General features: G+C 34.1%; 1 long non-coding RNA gene across 1 annotated transcript; it reads right to left on the reverse strand.

Moving 5' to 3' along the window:
- Positions 1-3,788: 3,788 nt before the first annotated feature.
- On the reverse strand, positions 3,789-10,764 carry LOC128558811 (uncharacterized). The gene is made up of 3 exons (XR_008371937.1): positions 10,642-10,764; positions 7,807-7,906; positions 3,789-4,206 (listed from the first exon to the last, which is right to left on the reverse strand). It is a non-coding gene; the product is annotated as an uncharacterized LOC128558811 (long non-coding RNA).
- Positions 10,765-20,802: the final 10,038 nt, after the last annotated feature.

Consider the following 20,802-nt stretch of genomic DNA (forward strand, 5'->3'; position numbering starts at 1 on the left):
CAAAGTGTTTATCAATAAAGCGACTATACCGAGTCATGAAAACAGGTAATATAAAACTTTGGGCTTAGAAGCAAGAAGATGAAAACATTTACTATTTGAAGGTTTCAAAAAATCAAAATGTGAAAATTATGACAATGTTATTGCTATTAGTTAAAACAAAGAGATCGAGTGACCTGTCCAGCATGAAGATGCCCTCGGGAGATCCTCGCCCGACAAGAAACATGCTAAATTACAGTTGAATTTGAGGATGTATCTGACGTGAAGCCTATTTTGTTAAAGTTAAGGGGGCGCATTAAAGCATTTACAAGGATTTACTACATGACACTGCACGCAAAAATATATGGGGACCATAGGAAGACCTAAAGGCGGACAATACCGAAAGTATAGAAATCACATCTACTGCTAAAGTAGTCGTTCGAGATGAATTCGTGCACTCGATTTACCGACACTCATTTACCTGTCCATTTTAGGAGAAGAACTCTTTAAGACTTATCTTTCGTTCTAATCCTTTCCATCAACTGTACTTGTTAAGTCTTATATAAATATAATAATGTATATTGTTGGGAATAAACTATATTTAAACCAGTATTTATACAATATCAACACTCTCAGTATCGATTCGCTGCGAGACGAGAATAAATTCATATCTCACATAAGTTGAACACACCGTTTGGCAAACAATGTAATTTACGTCGCCAATCAAAGTCGCCTCGCCGTAACTTGGCTCACCAGAGGTGTCAGGCATCGGAAATATACACATATTCATCTCCCGGTGCAAGTCCTGCTTCTCGCCTGTGGGGTATAATAGGGTTATTAAAATAATAGCTTGATTTGTGATGCTGTATTTGGTTCGAGTGAATTTTGCCAGGACGGATCACACGTGGCGCGCAAGCACCGTGTGTCATCCGCACTGGCAAAATCCACTAGAGCCGAATACATAGTCCCAGATCTATGCTGTTATAATGGCCCTTTTATTATATACTTCCACCTTTTTGTTGTCTTGTTATATGTTTCTGCCTATTCGTATTAACTTGTTTTCATGAAAGAATTTATAAAGGTACAAAACAAAAACACTTCCTTTTGCAAAAACCGTGCCTGTTAAAACTAACTTGTAAAACTATTCCCTTATAACGTGAATGGGTTCAGAAAAGACATTAGACTATCCGGACTTCGTTGACTTTATTAGATAACATGATATTTTGTGCTATTGAAACCCATACTGATGATATTGATTTTGTTGATATCAATAATCGTGTTTACTTAGAAATAATAGAAAATAAAGTTACAAGCACAATATAAGGATGTGTTTGGCTCAACTTACGTCAAGATTACCTACTTCAATATTCATCAGAATATTAAAGCTCCGCATGATACTAGTATTTATGACGTCATATATTTGGTGTGTTTTTTTTTATAATTATTTAAATGAATTCCATTTGCTTTTCAATGAGTATCATTTCGAAAGTATGTAATCTTTAATTATGGCTTTTCTATAATGATGGAAGTGGCTTTCCGACAATCAGTCTATTTGACAGTGTTAATAATTTAAACGCCCCAGGTGTATGAAAGTCGCTAATCTCATTGTATTTCTCAACAAATGAAATGAACGGTTTACTGATATCTCGTTCATGTTGTACAGGCAAGTGCGTTATAACAAACTTTCGGACGGCTGTGTCCTGTGTCTGTTGTTTACATATAAAACACTTTTGCTAAATATTTCAGTTACATTAAGTACCTTACTCACTTTGGTAAACAACAGAAATGATGAAACAGTCTTTAGCTAAAACATGCTTTGTATGTAAATCTGTTTAGATCAAAGTCAACAAGCCTCGTATCGTACCGTCGATGACTTGTATCATGACAACATGGTCTCGAATCATAACGCCATGGGCATGCATCATACCATCGTACCCTCATATCATACTGTCATGGTGTAATATCAAACAGTCGTGGCCTAGTATCATGCCGCCATGGTATCGTATCAAACCATCGTGGCCTTGTGTCATACCGTTGTGACGTCGTATATGCCATCGTGACCTCCTATCATGCCGTTTTGTCTTCTAACTGCATACATGTATGTTACTAAATATAATATCAAATTTGCACCGAATTTAAACGTATATGAGCAGCATGAGGCCGATATCAGAGTTTTTGTGTGCTGGTTTGGCAGATATTGATATCTGACCAATTTCCGGTGATATCAGGCACACATCCGGGTGCGCAAACATCCACATTATATACTTCAACTGACATAATAACAAAATATCTACAAACTAACATTCATTTTACAAAAGAAAACATGATAAATTAACATAAATTCGCTAGCTTCTCTCCTGACGTGGTTAATTGAGGCTGAGACAAGAAACTACAGCCTTAGAATGAATAAATTTATAACAGATGTTTGTAAGGAAATGACGTCAAAGTATCGTACATTTTGTATCAGGACATCGTGGTCGTGCATATTGTCGTACTCTCAAATAGTAGTCTTATCGAGAACTTAACTTTTGAATTTGCTACCCGACAACAACTACGTATAATCGTAACAGGATTCTGTGACGCATGCCATTGGTTGTGTAATACATGTCCTTACATTTTAATACCTTGTGTAATACATGAAAAGCGGTTTTAGCAAAATACTGTATTAACAGTCACGGGGAGAATTGATAAATTCTGTTTGGAACAGCTTACATAGTTCTCGGAAAATGCTTTTAAACTGTAATTTTTGTATCGCACTCAATCCGATTGTAATCTACATTTAGGGCTTTCTCATATCTGGTACCACTGGTTAGATCACTTAAAAGGAAGCAAGCTAAATCGAACTAAAGTGATGACATTTGCAAACATATAAAACGTATATTTAGAGTTGTCCGTGTAGGCCAATAAACTAAATGTCATCATCATTAATGCCGAAAGCTTTATAACGTGTGTGCAATAGTTAGGTCGGTGGATATATTATATTAATCATGTTTTTCAGTCAATTTCAAATGAATAAGACTAACTTTCGACATAATGATAAGCGAAGCTATTTTAGAAGTATGTATGTAATAATATGAGGTTCTTTACATAGAATTTATTATAGATACTGACTGATTCAATTTTACCAATTAATTATTCTCTCAAGTGTCTTTTGTTTCAGACATTTCGTACCTAACAATAACATTAAATACAATCACTTAGCTGTGGTAATTAGATTCTACTTGGTTATTTAATATGGATTAGAAATAAACATTTCTTAATTTACTTGTTCTTGAGGAACAACATCGATATAGCTTAAAAGATCAATGACACGTGTGCACAGAAAAAACTTTCTGTTGATTTGGCCTAACTTTCGTTTCAATACAACTTTGTCACAAGAGTTCAGTCATGAACCTATAAAGTTGCTTTAAAGTTTGAACAAATCTTTGCAAAACGGCAAAGCACCATTTTTGGCTCGATTTGCCGCTTTATTGTATTGTTTTGGTTACATTTTATACTTCCAGACTGTTATAAAGTATCCCAACAGTTGTCTTTAAGTGCCCTGTGTCAGCTTAAACAGTCTCCCCGTCGTTATCCTTTCTAATCCTTTTGGGTCACGGAGTTAATTCAACGTGTATTTATAAAGGTAACACCTATTTTATGAATAGAGATAGCTAAATATTTGCTTGGTTACGCTCTGTGTTTCGAAAGGGTCTTCTTGTAAATTATATTACATTGTTTACATAAATAATGACTTGTGGATGGTATTGTTAGGAAGCCACAGGGGACACTCTAAAAGGCAAGTAAAGGGCTTGTTATAAAACAAATCAGCATTTATCTCAGTCAATCTTTTATTACCAAATTGAGACATGATATTTGAAAAAAAAATGGACAAAATGTGTGTTCTGTGCGTTCTGTGTTTGAAAGTTGCGAAATCGTCTAAGAGTGTATAGTGTACGTGTTTTCGTATTTTACAGCAGGAAAACTTCATGTTTTTCTTAACAAAGCACATAATATGTGAACAATGCACATAGATTTGATATCATATTTTGATAACGAATGTACACAGTCCTAAAAGACATGTTAACAAGGTATATGTCTACTGTCTCACAACAGTTATAGTGTATCCTTTTGGTTGGCGGCATCTTAAGTCGAATCTCCCTCTGGTCAAACAATACTGCAAAAATGCCATTTCTTGGCTGTCCATCTGACGTTTTACCATTCCGTCTTCAAGGCTTGAATCTTCTAAGTCTGAAAACGAAAACACAAAAGTGCTACACAACACTTTTCCAACAGTCACTCTATATGCTACCGAGCTTTCAACTAAACGCATGTTAAGTACCAATAACTCAAAGATTGATTAACTGTTACTTTTTTGTCTTTTTTTCTAAAATTGTTTCTTTTGATGGGCAATCCAATTTGCAACGTTGTTCTCAGGTTATCAATGATAAGGTTTCATCATTGAGACGTGATTAACACGTGCGTGTCTTTTATATTTGGCACCAAGAATCACTATTAATAATAACAGCTCTTTCAAGTTTGTCTCAGAAATGGGACCAAGGTTATATCTTGGAGAAAGTACAAAAACTGCAAGTTATCCTTTATCTGGTTTACATCAATGGCCAAAGTTAGCTGCCTTCGAAGATGTCATCACTGATTTTGATTTTCATTACGAGTATTGTGATTTTCCCATAGACTCCTATAATGAAAACTTGTGTGAGGTCCAAATTTTTCAAATCAGTCTAGCAAAAAATCAAGCACACGACCCTATTTTTATTCGTCGAAATTTCTAAGTACATTCTGAAATTTTGATATTATCAGGGTTTCATCAAGTTCTACATAAAATGTTTCAATCCGAACGTGCAGAACTACCTTGAAAATGTTTATTTTAAATATGAATATGATAAACTTCTATTCTTTTTATAAGAATGTACTGATCAACAAAAGTAATTTGTAGTCTTGAAACTGTGTTTGGAAATTAAATGCTGAAATATCCGTAATTATGCATAAATCATTCAAAAGTATGTTTTTGTTAATATAATGCTCTCTTGCCAGGCAATTGCCGAGGAATCGTTTACTTAAAAATGGAAATTTAGTCCCAGATGAATTCAAGAAATCTGCGACAAATCCCTTGCATATTATTAAGCTGGTAAAATCAACACACGTGTAATTTTCATGCGACATTAGCAACTCTTATCTTTTTTGTCATAAGTCTGTATTAAATCGAGACGTCAGCCTCAGCCTAAATTTTTATGATGATTGGAATGCGTGAACAAACGATCTTGGGTGATTACTTATCATCGCAGGCTTATCATTCGTCTAATCATAAGCTGATTCAATAGGAAAACCATTGTCCAGCAATTTACAACACTGAAATAATTTTTAAATCGGACTTTGTTTGAAAAACAACTGACAGTTTGAATTCAAAGAAAATGGCTTCCCGCGGATGCATCCGTTTTAGTGTTTATGACGTCAATTACACGCTGTTGCATTACGTATTTAGCAAAAACGACAAACGACAGGCGTACCATTCTGATGTCTGTGTTGATTCATTATAAATAACATATTTTGAATAATTTGACTTCGTATTTGTGACAGTGATATCATTAAACGGATAGAAATAGCAATGATTATGTAAATATTTTAGAACTAATACTAAACAAGGTCTTCTTAGCGAAACTGCATTCTTGATGGATTCTTGAGTTATATAAGCAGTAATCATGTATCGCATGAATATCATATATTGATAGCAATGACAGTCATTTTCTTTATTTCAAAAATGATAGTCGAAGCAGTCGCAACATGTCCCACTGATCATCTAGCCCGAATACCTCTCTCTTAACCTATACGTGAAGACTTATAATCTCCAACTTTGTGTTATTTCTCTGATAACATGGATTTTTGTAAATAGTTATCTGATATTTTATTCATTATATTTGATCACATTTGTATATTATAAATGATGTTATGAAAATAAACTCGTCTGGCATTCTCAGTCAAACATTGCCAACCAACTGTAAGTTTTGTGTTCAGTTGAAATGAAAGACCTAGACTTAGATGTGCCAACTCATAAATAGTATGATACAAATTAACGAGAGGGTATAGCTTAAAACAAGCGATGTGCAAATATAAAGACCTCGTCCAGAAGGTCATGCACTATAGAGGTGTTTTATTGTAGTAACTTTATAACATTAGGTGAATTATGTATCAACTTGGATTTGGCAGAGAACGACGGCAGTTAGTGACAAAAAATCCCTTTATGACAATAAACACGCATATTGTAACAAAATTGGTTTATCGCTAAATTGCATGACATATAGCTTCCCGTTGGTATTCTGATTGTCACTAGAGGCAGTCACTAGTCATTCAAACGATTGCAAGCTATTTGTTTAAATGTGAAGAATGAATTTATCTTGAGGTGATATACTGCTCCCTTTTTATGACAACTAATAACGAATAACTGATTAAGAACTAGCAAAAATAGAATAATGTATATTTTAAATGTATATCAGGATATTTTCGTTTATAAAGAACAGTTACTATCAAAACAAATTCGATCCTTTTTGCGGTAGTCAGCTTTCTGTACAAAATGTCTAAATCATGACGGTGAAAAAAATGCATATCCAGTTTAAGAACAAAATCTAATCCATTCAATTCAATCTAAAAGAAATAATCGGAAATTGTACGTTTTCTTTCTTTCATGAGAACAATTGCCTAGAAAAGTTCTGTGTGATCTGACATTTTTAGCAAATATTATGATGTAATCAAAAGAGATTGCCAATAAGCCTCTGGACATATTATAACTTGTAGAGCTTCCTTCATGACCTAATCATAACTCTCGTAGCCATTTCTTTTCTATTATTGTCAAAGTAATATTTCACATTCTATAAAAATGGTCTATATAAAAGAGATTCGTCAGTAAATTTCTGCACAAATGAACTTAATTAATAAATGGTTTTAAATTGTAAGGGAAAGAGTGTTAAATCGTTGCAACAGTTTCACATCAAAACGTTAATATTTGCAAGATTATTATTTCATAATCTTTAATTTATAACAATAAAAAAATTTATATCATGCAAAAAGCAATACCTTCAATGTTTATTATCATATATTACTTTAAAAACACAATTAAAGTTGGGAATGCTGTGTGGGTATTGGGGTGGAGATCTAATTACAGAAAAGGGATTCATTGATAAAATTAAATAAAACCAAATTACAAATATCTGCGGTAACTTCTATCAAAACCAGGAATTATATGGAAATCAGAGCATAGATACGTGCAACCACATTATAAACAAATGCACTATGAATATTATTGTACGAAAATTTTAAATATTCTAAATATTAACAGTGCTACATTGTCTTGCAAAATTATGTCTGTTGGTGGGTGGAGATTCAGCTGATATTGTTTATAAGGCGCGTTTGTATTCCATAACACGGCTATAACGCAGTATCCAATGAATATTGGACTGCCATAGTTAAAATTGTATTAATAAATGAAACCTGAAGAGTGTAGAAATTTGATTAGTTTTGATAACATCTCTTTAAATATAATCAAATTACGAACACTATATTGTCCTCGAATTTATTTTGAACTATAGTCTGTCACGATATCAATAGATGTCAGAAACATGAGAGGCCTTTATTCCCATGCGTTCGTTTTAGTGCCCGGTCACGTGTCACGTCAATGTGGTTTCAATGAAGGTCTTTGGTCAACCATATTATGCTACTGCCATATGCCCCTAAACCATAAAACTAAACCAGGTTCACCAGAGTCCATCTATTTGTCAGAAACGTTTTACTGCCTTATCTTGAATTTAGAAACTCATAAGAAAATATATATCACTCTACCTGCTCTGGGTCCCGAATCAAAGAGAGATCTGCTTGCTACCATATTCATACATATCACTACAGCAAAGCAAAGGCACCACACAGTTGTTTTAAGTGACATCTGTAATGAAGTATCAAAATACAATCGTACCAAATAGTTGAACAGCAACAATAGTCCCAGCAATAATGATGAGCATTTGACTTGAGATAATGTCTATTGTTCAGTCTGTCTTTTTGGTACTTCCCCCTTTCAATTGGTGAAACAAAATGCAGCTTACAACGCGGCGGAACCAAAACCGAGTTGGATTTGGTCACTCTTCTCTTTTCGTGTTGAATTTAATAATTAAACATATTGATGCTGTTCTGGTCGGTCGATATGATGATTTAACGACTTTACATAACTGATATCGAACCTCTTGATACGCCCTCGGTTTCTCCAGGCAAATAAAACATAGCTATGTTTTCTGATGAAGGTTGATGCATTTGATGCACAAGTATTAATTTGTTCCCTCCTTCGGACATATTACATAAACCATTATGTCATTTAGGTACTAGCAGTATATTTTAAGGCATAATTTTACGCAGATCTGTAACTGTTTGATTACATATAATTAGCTATGGTCAGTTTGGCTGACTATTTTCGTAAGTCTGCAATACAGTAATTTTAAGCATAAATTAGTCAAAAGAGGCTCTCGTTTTAATTTTAAAATGATCTTGAAACATTCTATTATTATATATATTATTCAAAGGGAGAAACCAAGCAATATAATAGCAGGCTCTGTTTGACTGAGGTAATGTAACGTGCAACACATCCCTCCATTAACCGAATGAAAACACCGAGTCCAGGTGCGCACTATTTTAGTTATATGGCTGATTACTCCTTTGAAGAATCTATTTTCAAGGTATATATTACAGTGTGCAAGATTGCTTTACTTGATATATCTATATATGGATTAAATAGGAGTTTCTAAACATTTACGCTTTTCCGTTTCTATATTGGCAAAGAAACTCAAAATATAGGCCAGATTTTTTAAAATTTTAATGGAGTAGAGGCAAGACTTTAAGCACACAAGTTAGATAATCGCCAGTGATAACCTAACCATTGTAAACAGCATTTAAAAAAGACACGACGCAAAATAACTGTAATCTTTTATGTTTCCGTGTTGGTAATTTTGCATAATTTGTACTGTAAAATTGGGAAATGCAAGTACCTACTTTGTGTTCAGAGTTACAAATTGACTGGTCGCAAAGGCAGAATCACTTGCTGCCAGCAGGCTAAGGGTTAATAGATGTGAACGATAATTTGTATTTCCTGCATATGCTAAATAGTGTGATGATTGGATTGAGTGGTGAACTAAATTACCTTTAACGACGATATTGTGAAATCGCAGGACATTTAGCTTTATATTTATCAGGGGCAACAGTAAATAAGAAATTTAGTAAGATCCGTAAAGCTCTATACACATGACATGATGATTTAGTTAGTCCGTTGTAGTTGTCATTATTGTAATCACCCAATTTGTGAACAATATTTCTATGTCAAACCATTTGCTGGCGATTTCTCTAGTAAATGTATTTGTACTTCTGGCTGCATTGTTTTAATCTTTAGCGTGAAATTGCCAAAAACAAACAATAAATTTCAAATTAATTAAAATGTGATCGTGTCTGCTTTGATGAAATTTTCAAATTGAAAAAGAACGTGAAACTGCATTGGGACTTAAGTTTTCGGAATTTAATGAATTATATTGCGGACAGATAAATTGTTTTGAGAATGGCAATTACACTGCGCACACAACATTGACTTTGCTTGAAATGGTTGCGGGAAAATATTGTTATTTCCATAGCTTTAAATAATATGTTATTTTTTAAATTAAGGAAGTGAAACATTATTCTGTTATCAAGTTAGAACTTTAACCACTGCAGTATCTAATAAAGTATCTAAATTATATAATGAGTAGATTTCACCACGTCTAAAACTTTACTCTCAATATTTTCGAAAGATGAACATTGTAGAAAGCTTTGTTAGATTTGGTTTAAGGATAACATGGTGTAATAGCCATATTTCATATCTTGTAACTGGATGGTAATATTTAAATGAAATTTGGTCACTTTAAGACATTCAAAATTAAAAACTTTTCACCGAGAGATTTTTAAAATTTTATCATTTTTTGGGGAGATAGTCGGTATTGAAGTTAACATTGATGCCTATAGGAAATATATAAATTCTTTGATTATGAGAATCTGAACTTGAGTTTCGAGAAAATTTTGCGGCAGAAAGCTGCATTATATGATTCTGATACAAAAATCAAAAAGAAATCTAAAATTCCCTGTAGGGAAAAGGAGAAAATCATTTTTTTCTAGTTTTCAGGGGAGATAACTCCTGAAAAACCAAAATTATCAGGGGAGGTAATCTAAAGGAAATTTTTGAGAACTTCTGTAACTATATGACTTGTCAATATGCACCTTATTTCTATCGTTTGACATTTTTAAAGCTTACATTATCAGGTTGTATGTACGCTTTTGGTGAAATTGAGGCCTATTATACCATGTTATCCTTAATAAGAGCAGCATCTATAAGCTACTAAATATGATTTGAAATTACTGAGAAAAAGAAAAACAAAATGAGAATAATTGTAAGAACGAGACAATTAAAACGCACGTAAATTGAGCCAATACTAGCTAAAATAGATTTTAAAAAAGAAACATTTAATATGAAAATTATTGTTTTGTTGTAATGTCAAAACGTGAAAGAAAAGCATAAACATTTTTATAATCAGTATTTTTTCCACAAACTAAATAAAGCCTCTGGAAATCATATTAAATTGTAAGATTTAAAAACTAAATCAAACAACTTACTATTTCAATAGTTCCAACACAAAAGCCACTTGTAGAGTGACCACGCCAAAGGACTTGGTGAAAGTCTCTGGTGACTTTATATACGGTGTTCTGACGTGAATGGCGAATCAATAGCGCCTCACAGCTGACACGCAGTCAAAATAGGATAGGCTATATTATATTATTAAATTATTTAGTAATATTTGCTCATCACGTTCTTTAATAAACGTGGAAGAAAGACCGTTCGTTTTTTTTCAATTCTGCTGCAAAATATGTACATTCGGTTTCAAAATTTGACTTCATTGGGAAATAGGTCTAGCTCATAATTTTTCGCATACTTTGTTGGCTAAATTATGACGACACTGAAATGCATATATTACTTTTGCAAATGTTCTAGGGATTCCCTTAGATGAGTTAAAGTGATAATTCCTCTTTAAATAATCGATGTTTGACATTAATTCTTATATCAGGACACAAGGGAGAATATTATAGCTCGATCTGCTTATTAAAGATGCAGTCATGAAACCAACCATGTGTACTGGTCAATGAATAAGGTCGTGATAAGTATGAAGAGTTTTTGTTATTATCGCCGGCTAAAACAACCTGCGTTTTCTATAAATGTTCTAATGTTGACCAGTAACAAACGGGAAACAAGATTTGAAAATATTTGAAGTTAAAGAAAACAAAAAAGGCATGTTCTGTCTGCATAATCTGATCTATTTCACGGAATAATATATTTTCTTTGGACCAAGACTCAGCCAAAAGACTTTCAATTTGTTTTTTTGCCATTTAATATTCCATGTTAGAGATATAAGAATCGTCAAATATGAAGATGTTACATGTGCATCATAGACAAGATGCTACATTACTATGTGAATAATTGCTTATAATGTGCCATGCCAAGCTAGGAAAACGTACATGTAGTTAAAACAAGTACAAACTTAAAAATAAAGATAATAGTATTAAAAACCCTGACTGTCTAAAACATACACATAATCTGAACATTTTATCCATCAAATACCGCTTTAAAGCACGCCAAAAAGCAAACTTTGACAGTGACATTAGAAACTCAGTTTTATTTTGATGTTTTGAGGACTGTCTTACAACACGTGGAAACTACCGTCATATGAGCACAAGGCGTCAGTGTGTTTACGTATTACGCCTACTTGTGATGTTATAAACATTATCAGACGGTCCTAAGTGATATTTATGTAGCATATATTCACTGAAATTATAATTAGACAAATCATGTTTCATGTTCACCATGTAGCGACAAAGAAATAGGGCTACCATATTTTGATTTACTATTTAATTAAGGTCGAAAACGATGTTTATAACCGGTGGCGAAAGCCCGACTGTCTGGACTAAGTTAGGCCAAATTAATTACTTGATTATTTTAATCAAGATTAAACCTAAACGGCATTCATGTTTTCGTTTTTGTTGTTGCTGTTGTTATTTTTGTAAGTTTGGACATTTTGAATAATTCTCAGTCGTATAATAAGCAGTAGAAATACCTGCAACTAAATCGACTTTAATACTAATGTTCGCTTGGATTTCATGATATTGACATAAATTCTAATTAAGTATTAATAATATTGGTTCCTACCTAGAATTACCGTTATAAAGTTACTCTTTCACCGACCCCATCCTTAAGTATTACTTAACCGTACTTAGATACAGGTCAAAACAATACGCTAGACGGTATGACTTTGACTGTCTCCCCTTTAATAACGCATATACCTGTGTCTGACAGGTTGCAAGTCAGACATTGAAACATATCAAACAAGTGCAGTGATAATAAACGAAGAGCATTGTCCGGTCATGGTTCGAGGAGTGGATGTTTTGAGGACTCAAGTCCTTCCGATTTTCCGTATGCAAGTCCATTTAAACGGAATTCTATTATACATTAACAGTGAATGGACTCCATCAGCCCAAATGACTAGAAAATATAACAACACTGAGTACAAGTACGTGTTTTACGGCCGCCACATGGCACTAAAAGTCCGCTGTTGGCTAAAGCGAAAGTCTTTTATACAAAGACAATATATGGACTTCATGATCTTAAAATAACCAGGAAATACAAGAACACTGTGTCAAGTTATTGGGAGATATTTTTAATTTACGGCCGCCACGCGACACTTATTGCGATAATTACTACGATATGTAAGTAGATCCTTTGAAATATATAAAACACAAGCAAAATAAGAGTAGGTTCGGTTTGACTGAGTATGTTCATCAGAGGCAATGAAATGTGCAGCAACCATTCGCCCACTAACACTGGCTTAAATTTATCCATGCAGTGCCCATCTTTCACTAACATATCTTAAATGCCAAGCAGTAACAGATGTTTGTTAAAGAAACTTCCAATTGTTTTTAGTGGCAGTACAGATTTATCTATACATGTACATGTACTAAGTGTGTCAATTCCTCCTCAAGGCGAATCTTATAGTGACCGTTTTACAAAGGGAAAGACATTGTGTGGATGAAAAACCTTGTTATGCATAAAAAGTTGTCAAAACACAATCTGTTTCACAAAAAAAAGTGTTTAATTCGAAAAATGAAACTAGTCACCGATCTACTAGTACATCGCGAGTGACTTTTCCCGTTGTATTATGAAGAAGAAAAAGGACAACATCTTTATCCACATGGGAGGTATCAAATCAGCTGTCTTCGAAAATAACTAAAGTAGCAGCACTTAATCCCAGACGTCCGCCTACCCAGGCTCACTTTCGTTTATTTCCCAAGATGGCGGGCACGAAAACTATACCTACATTATTTTGTTGTAACTTATTCAATTTGCCAGGATACCATTGTGTCGTAAGTTTATGTCACCTTTAGAGATTTTTAGTGATATATGACCACCACTTCGTACATTACGAAACCTGAAGATCACATCGTTCATTCGTCTCGAGTGTGAGGTATCCCTGTTTTTCTATTATTATATATTTGTGAGAAACATTGCTGGAGTTCAAAACAGATACACATGTATATCATTTTGAGTTCAAACTTATTGTTTTCTCTTTTCGCCGTTATTACTTGCAGTTGTACCTCAAGAATAGGTTGGTCACTGAATGATTTCAAATCGAACGAAAATGAAGTCTTTATACGAATATCCTTCAATAGCATAGAACGCATTCAAACAAAATATTAGCAAACTAGGTTTGATGATCAAGTCGTCTGTTCGTGAGAAGTAATGAAATGTGCAACATCCCCCACCCCCACCCGCCTATGACTTTCACTTGATCACCTTGGCAGTATCTATTGCTTCCATCATAACTTCATTATTATATGTAACATTATAAATCAAAGCCTTGAGATGTCTGATGGTTGCGGGTTTTGCTTGATTTATTTTCATTTTAAATGCCAATCTATAAATATACATGTATAAGAAACAAATACTAATGTGCCTCATATCTAAGATAAACCCTGCCTGACCTTACATGAACAGCTGGAAGTCAGTGATGTAACCATGGGCTGGAATACCTAATCATTGACAGATTTTATATAATCTAAATGGTCAGTGTGAATGGATAGAGGATGAATAAGAACTGCTTGATCATTGATAGTTCATCCGCATTGTTCATGAATGGGACTACTTTGTGTAGCACATGAATATCCGGCTTTGGATGTGATTTGGAATCAAATAAAGATGCTACATGATTGTCAGAAATACACTTAACTTTGGTAGCGGGATAAAATCCTGAAATTTATTTGTTTCTCTACATATCTAGGTCATCGTCACTGCGCATTTTGCACCCCAGGTTGACGTTTCATTCCGTACGTAAAGGTTTAAAAATGGTAGTTATTAAAGATCTTTTCGCGAAGGCATTATATGATGATATATTCATCAATATATAAACGTTCCCAATGTACTTCTACTGCCCAGCAAACATTCATAACTGAGAGGCGCTTGTTTTAATTAAAACACGAGGTGCAAGTGTTTAAAAAAGTCTACAGTATAGTACATAATAGATAGCGTAACCAGTCATTCAGCAAATAGAATAGAGCGTGTACAAGATTTACATGTCCAAGGACATACTTTTTTTGTAATTTCGTGTACACGAATGTTTATCAGGTAGTGTTTAGGTTAGTTGCATTTGATTTTGAGGAACATAACAAGGGGTGTGTGGAGACGGTGTTGTTCCAGTGTTTGCCTGTTAAGAATGTTATCTTACTATTTATCGCACTGATACCCTAAGGCCTTGTTGCAATTATTGTTTCCGAATTTGAAATGTATATAAAATGTATCTTCACTACTATGATTGTTTATATTACATATGTAGTTGCCATTTTTCATATCACTTCGATAATGGCCAAAGGCAAAAATTTTGCCGATTTGCTATAAATAAACTTGTAACATGTATCATTTTACCTGCACTGTCACATTGTGTGCCACAGACATGCTTATCATTTGAGATTTACTTTTTTTGTTCTTCGGTAATGAAAACCGTGCACGTGTACATATATATACAGAAACCAGTTGTAACCAGAATATATATTTTTTGCCCTATACACAAATATTCCCCTTACACCCAGTATAATATTGATAAAATTGAAAAACTTCCAATGTAGAGCTCTTTGCTGGGTTAAAAATAAGTACTCGTATCATTCAGGACAGTGTAACCTCTATGAGAAACGAACTTGGGCGGCAGACCTTAGAAGATAGACGAACTGAGACAATACTTATTACTTTTTATAAGATTGTTATCCATCTAGTTGAAGTACCACTGCCGTCATGATTGAGCGCCCCATGAGAATGACTCGCCACATGCATCCCCTATCATATAGACAGGTAAGATAAGAATAAGATAAGATATGATAAGATAAATTTTATTTTAAGTCGGCAAGACAGAGAAACAATACAACATAAGCGACAAGCGCTTTTTATTAACCGACTATATATAACAAAGATAAACAGTTAAAACATATAGTAAGCAAGCTGTAAATAAGAGATAGGGTTATACAAAATTACATGTAGCAGGTCCATATCTCTGTCAATTATTTCAAATTTTCTTTTTTCCCTTATACGGTGGTGATATGGAGCAGCCTTCATTATGTCGTCTTGCAACCTGATCTTGATAGATTCAAGCAGGCCTATACTTACAAAGTCTGTTTAGATCAAATAGTCTGTAATGATGTTAATTTCTTTCTTCATACTGACACTGATAATGTCTCGGAAAACCATTTTCTCTCTAGGCTGAGGTAAGAGATGTTGTAATTTTTTCAAGAAAGTGCGATTAAAGAAGATTTTATAGTAGAGATATTTGTTTTGAAGAACTCTGCAGGCCCTGCACTTCTACTACAATCCCTGAGTAGCTGAAGCAGTGTTTTTAATCTTTTAACTCACCTGATGATGTGCTGTTATCTTTTAACTTCTGTCACTTTTGACAACTCTTGTCAATTATTTTTTAACCTTTTCTCGCACTGACAGGCAGCTGCTAGTAATATCCGAAAGGGGAGCTCGAGCAGTACCACGAGATAGATACTATAGATGGTTACTGGGAGGCTACTTCCATTGCGGTGTGTCTTTGGGAAAGGTATTTTATCACGATTGTCTTGATTTGTGTTTGTTTTGGGTTTAACGCCCTTTTTCAGCAGTATTTCTGTTATGTAACGGCGGGCAGTTATCCTAACCAGTGTTCCTTGATTCTGTACCAGTACAAAACTGTTCTCCGCAAGTAACTGTCAACTTCCCCACATGAATCAGAGGTGGAGGACGAATGATTTCAGACACAATGTATTTAATAAAATAGTCACGGAGAACATACGCCCCTCCCAGGAATCGAACTCACGACCCCGCGATTCGTAGATCTCATTATTGCATATTTTTGTTTCTTAGATGATTGTCCTTCAATATCCAGAGTTTGAAGAAATTCTATTTTTGGGAAAAATTTCGCCCATTTAAGTTATTTATAATTCTATAGAGGCGGATTAGTGTGCAGTATCAGACTTATGTATTATAAGTTAATTCCCCTATTGTTTGTCTTGATCTTTCTCCTGCCGATGCAGAGGGAGACATTTACTTTTGGTGTACTATTATTAATATAATTAGCGCACGTTTATTTTCGCGGATAATGTAGACAATAGAGACACTGATCATGAATTCCTACGTAAAGTAATGGGGTTTAAAGGCCTAATAATACAGAAGGAAATTCTATATATAGTATGCAAGAATTGCAATATCCCTTGGGTGCATTTTTATGTGACAAACTTTGACCTAAAAGACTCACTGGCTTGATTAGGCTCCATTTAAAAACTGCGCGCCTTTTAACTTTCACTAAACATTAAAATACTGGCGCTCAAAGTTCTATCAGTAAATATATTTAATAAACTAGGCCTATGACCGAGTGCTGCTTCGAACGCCTAACGTACTGTATCAGTGGATCTATATTCCATATCATTTGTAGATCTACATTAGTTGTTAATGAACTTTTTTTTTTCATTCCAATCAAACAATATCAATCATCGATAACTTCATACTGAATTTTAACATTTTGGGCGATTTCTCATTCGAATGACTATATACTCCTACTCCATGTCTATTTCAAGACGTGCGTAAAACCGCAAAACTTCCCGAATAAGAAATTTAGGTGACTGTAACCATCGTACCCGGAAGAACACGGGTAGAGTCTGAGAGTTTGACAGCGGAGCATTTATGTGTTTTGTTTGCTTATTATTCAACTTTTTGTTGTGGATTATGTATTAAGATTATTATTAAACCGTCCTAAAAAAGCTGTAAGTGCCAAATTAGTATTTATACATAAGAAGGAAGAGTAAACATGAAACAACTGCTTGTGTCACATGTTTTCGCGATGCTACATAATGATTAAAAATATCTGTCATGTGTTTACGAATCGGATAGAAATATCCGTCCCTCGGGCACCTGCGCATTGGGCGGTAATGAGGCTTGCCCATGGGCAGGTGGCCGAGGGACGGATATTTCCATCCGATTCGTAAACACATGACTGATATTTTTTCTTGCATATCGTATACATGTTAGCATTTTATTCTGGCAGACTTTTTTCTTGCATACCGTATTTTACAAAAGGTAGAAATAGTTTCTTTTTAGCACTCTTTCTTATAGCAGAGAATGAACACAAAGCGCGGGAAATTAACGTCCATAAGCAGAAGTGACGTCATGATGTTTTGCGTTACGCACAATAACAAAGTTCCACTATAGTTTTGTCGTTTGTAGCGTAACGTTATGTTTTTATGCTAAACTAACGTATTTTGAATCGAGAAATATACTGTAAGGAACAGAGAGAAACTATCAAGGTACCTGCTTTTTTCGTATTTTACATAAACAATATATTATTAGTGCATGAACCAGTAGTTGTCATTAACAGCACGAGAGTCATCTGGCATGGGGGGTGCCAGATGGGTTTTGTCGGCATGGGTAAAATAACCGGAAACGCCAGTCCGATATGCAAGAAATATGATACCACAAGTGACAACCTCAGATATGGACCAGTTAAAAATTTCTCAATCTCATTTCTGTGGATTTAGACTTGACTCTTCAGCACAAAAAAATTATAGAATTTAAAACAATTTTGAATTGCCGTGGCGCAATAAAAAGATTTATTCTGTAGTAAATGCATCAAGAAATGCAACTATTATTATTAATAGCATAGTGAATAACGAATTTATAGCAATTTTGTTTAACCCACCAGAAAAAAAAAAAAGTTTTGTTTTTTTAAATTAAGTAAAGTGCCAATATTTTCATCCATTTGTGTTGAAATCACTTGAAATTTTCAGTGTATATGAGTTTTGTCCTATACCTGTCTAGAAATAATTTTAGAAACATATAAAATTTATTATTTTACAACTTTAAAGCAATAAAGCCTATTAAAGGAGAATAAGACAAACCTTAAGTTAAAGAGAATTCCTTTAGTTTTTAGCTCACCTGAGTTTTTCTGATCGCTCGATGTCCGGCGTCCGTCGTCTGTCTGTCGTCTGTCTGTCTGTCAACATTTAGCTTTTGTATGCGATAGAGGCTGTATTTTTCAACTGATCTTCATGAAACTTGGTCAGAATGATTGCCTTGATGAAATCTAGGCCGAGTTCGAAAATAGGTCTTCTGGGTTCAAAAACTAGGTCACTAGGTCAAATCAAAGAAAAACCTTGTGTATGCAATAGAGGCTGTATTTTTCAATTGATCTTCATGAATATTGGTCAGAATGATTACCTTGATGAAATCTAGACCGAGTTCGAAAAGGGGTCAACTGGGGTCAGAAACTAGGTCACTAGGTCAAATCAAGGAAAAACCTTGTGTATGCGATAGAGGCTGTATTTTTCAGTTAATCTTCATGAAACTTGGTCAGAATGACTACCTTGAAGAAATCTAGGCCGAGTTTGAAAATAGGTAATCTGGGATCAAAAACTAGGTCACTAGGTCAAATCAAAGAAAAACCTTGTGTATGCGATAGATGCTGTATTTTTCAAATGATCTTCATGAATATTTGTCAGAATGATTACCTTCATAAAATCTAGGTTGAGTTCAAAAAAAGGTCAACTGGGGTCAGAAACTAGGTCACTAGGTCAAATCAAGGAAAAACCTTGTGTATGCGATAGATGCTGTATTTTTCAATTAATCTTCATGAATTTTGGTCAGGATGATTGCCTTGATGAAAGCAAGGTCAAGTTCGAATATGGGTCATCTGGGATCAAAAAGTAGGTCACTAGGTCAAATCAAAGGAAAAGCTTGTATATGCCATAGAGGCTGTATTTTTCAATAGATCTTCCTGAATTTAAGTCAAAATGATAACTTTAATGAAATCTAGGCCGAGTTCGAAAATGGGTCATCTGGGGTCAAAAACTAGGTCACTAGGTCAAATGAAAGAAAAAACTTGTGTATGCGATAGAGGCTGTATTTTTCAATTGATCTTCATGAATATTGGTCAAAATGATTGCTTTGATAAAATCTAGGCCGAGTTCAAAAATGGGTCATCTGGGGTCAAAAACTAGGTCATATCTAAGAAAATACTTGTTTAAACTCAAGAGACCACATTTTTAGTCCAATCTTAATGAAATTTGACCAAAATATTTGTTTTCATGAAATCACTAGGTTAAACATGTTTACACTGTTATAGTGTGTTTCTCAGGTGAGCGACCTAGAGCCATCTTGGCCCTCTTGTTTTCCTTTCATAGAATTTTTTTTAATTCACATATATGATAGGAAAATTTGTGCTGAAAACAATGAACAAATAAAAACAATAGGTCACCAGGCTTGTTTTTGTGAAAAATTGTTTTGAACACACCCACTGTTGCTGAAACTGCTAGCGATTTTTCAACATTTTCATAATTTTCTGCTTTTTTATAAATACCAACCAAAATATACATCAAGACAGCACAATAAGGTTTTTTTCTTTTTACAGATTTTATTATATACTTATTTGATATCATAGTCATATTTGTAATACTCTATCCTTACAATAATGGGTACAAAATTTAATGAAAAAAAAATACTGTTTCATATTTACTTTTGTGAACTTTTTTCAGTGAAAAATACCCATAGTGAAGAATATATTTTTAAATTTTGAAAAAATTCTTTCATAGAATTTTTTCCTGTTTTTCTTGTGTATAGATAATTGTATTGTGAGCATAAAAATGGCTAAAAATGTATGGGTCACCAGGCTAATTTTTATGTTAAGACCGCTAGAATACAACACCTGTTCGGACGGAAAATAGCGCGAACCTGGCCAAATTGATTACATGTATGTCTGCTAGAAGTTAAAAAAAAGTTTTAAAAATTCTTAATTCTTTCTATAATTGAATACTAAATAATCTGAAAGGTGATATTGTCGTATCAGTACTAAGTCAATTATCTTACATTATATGAACAACACTGTCTTTGTACCAAAATGCGATGTGAAAACACAACCACAAAAATAGCAAGATACCTGTCAGGCATGATACTTGTCAGTACAACATAAACCATTATCAACATTTGATTACTGATAAAACTTATCAATAATGTTATTTCATTCAAGATTCCTCATATTTATGACTGTCTATAACATGTTTCAACAAGTGTTGACTTCAGTTCAGTTTTCCATAGAAAGTGTCGGCTGCGCAGAAAGATGCGCATAAAAAACTATCGGAATTCCCTTTAAGAATACGAGAAAAGGGGATTTAGGAAGTGGCTAGGGGTCTGGTAATGGACCTCTGTACCAGAAGGTCCAG

The sequence above is a fragment of the Mercenaria mercenaria genome, chromosome 7 (assembly GCF_021730395.1).
Source record: "Mercenaria mercenaria strain notata chromosome 7, MADL_Memer_1, whole genome shotgun sequence".
NCBI lineage: Eukaryota > Metazoa > Mollusca > Bivalvia > Venerida > Veneridae > Mercenaria > Mercenaria mercenaria.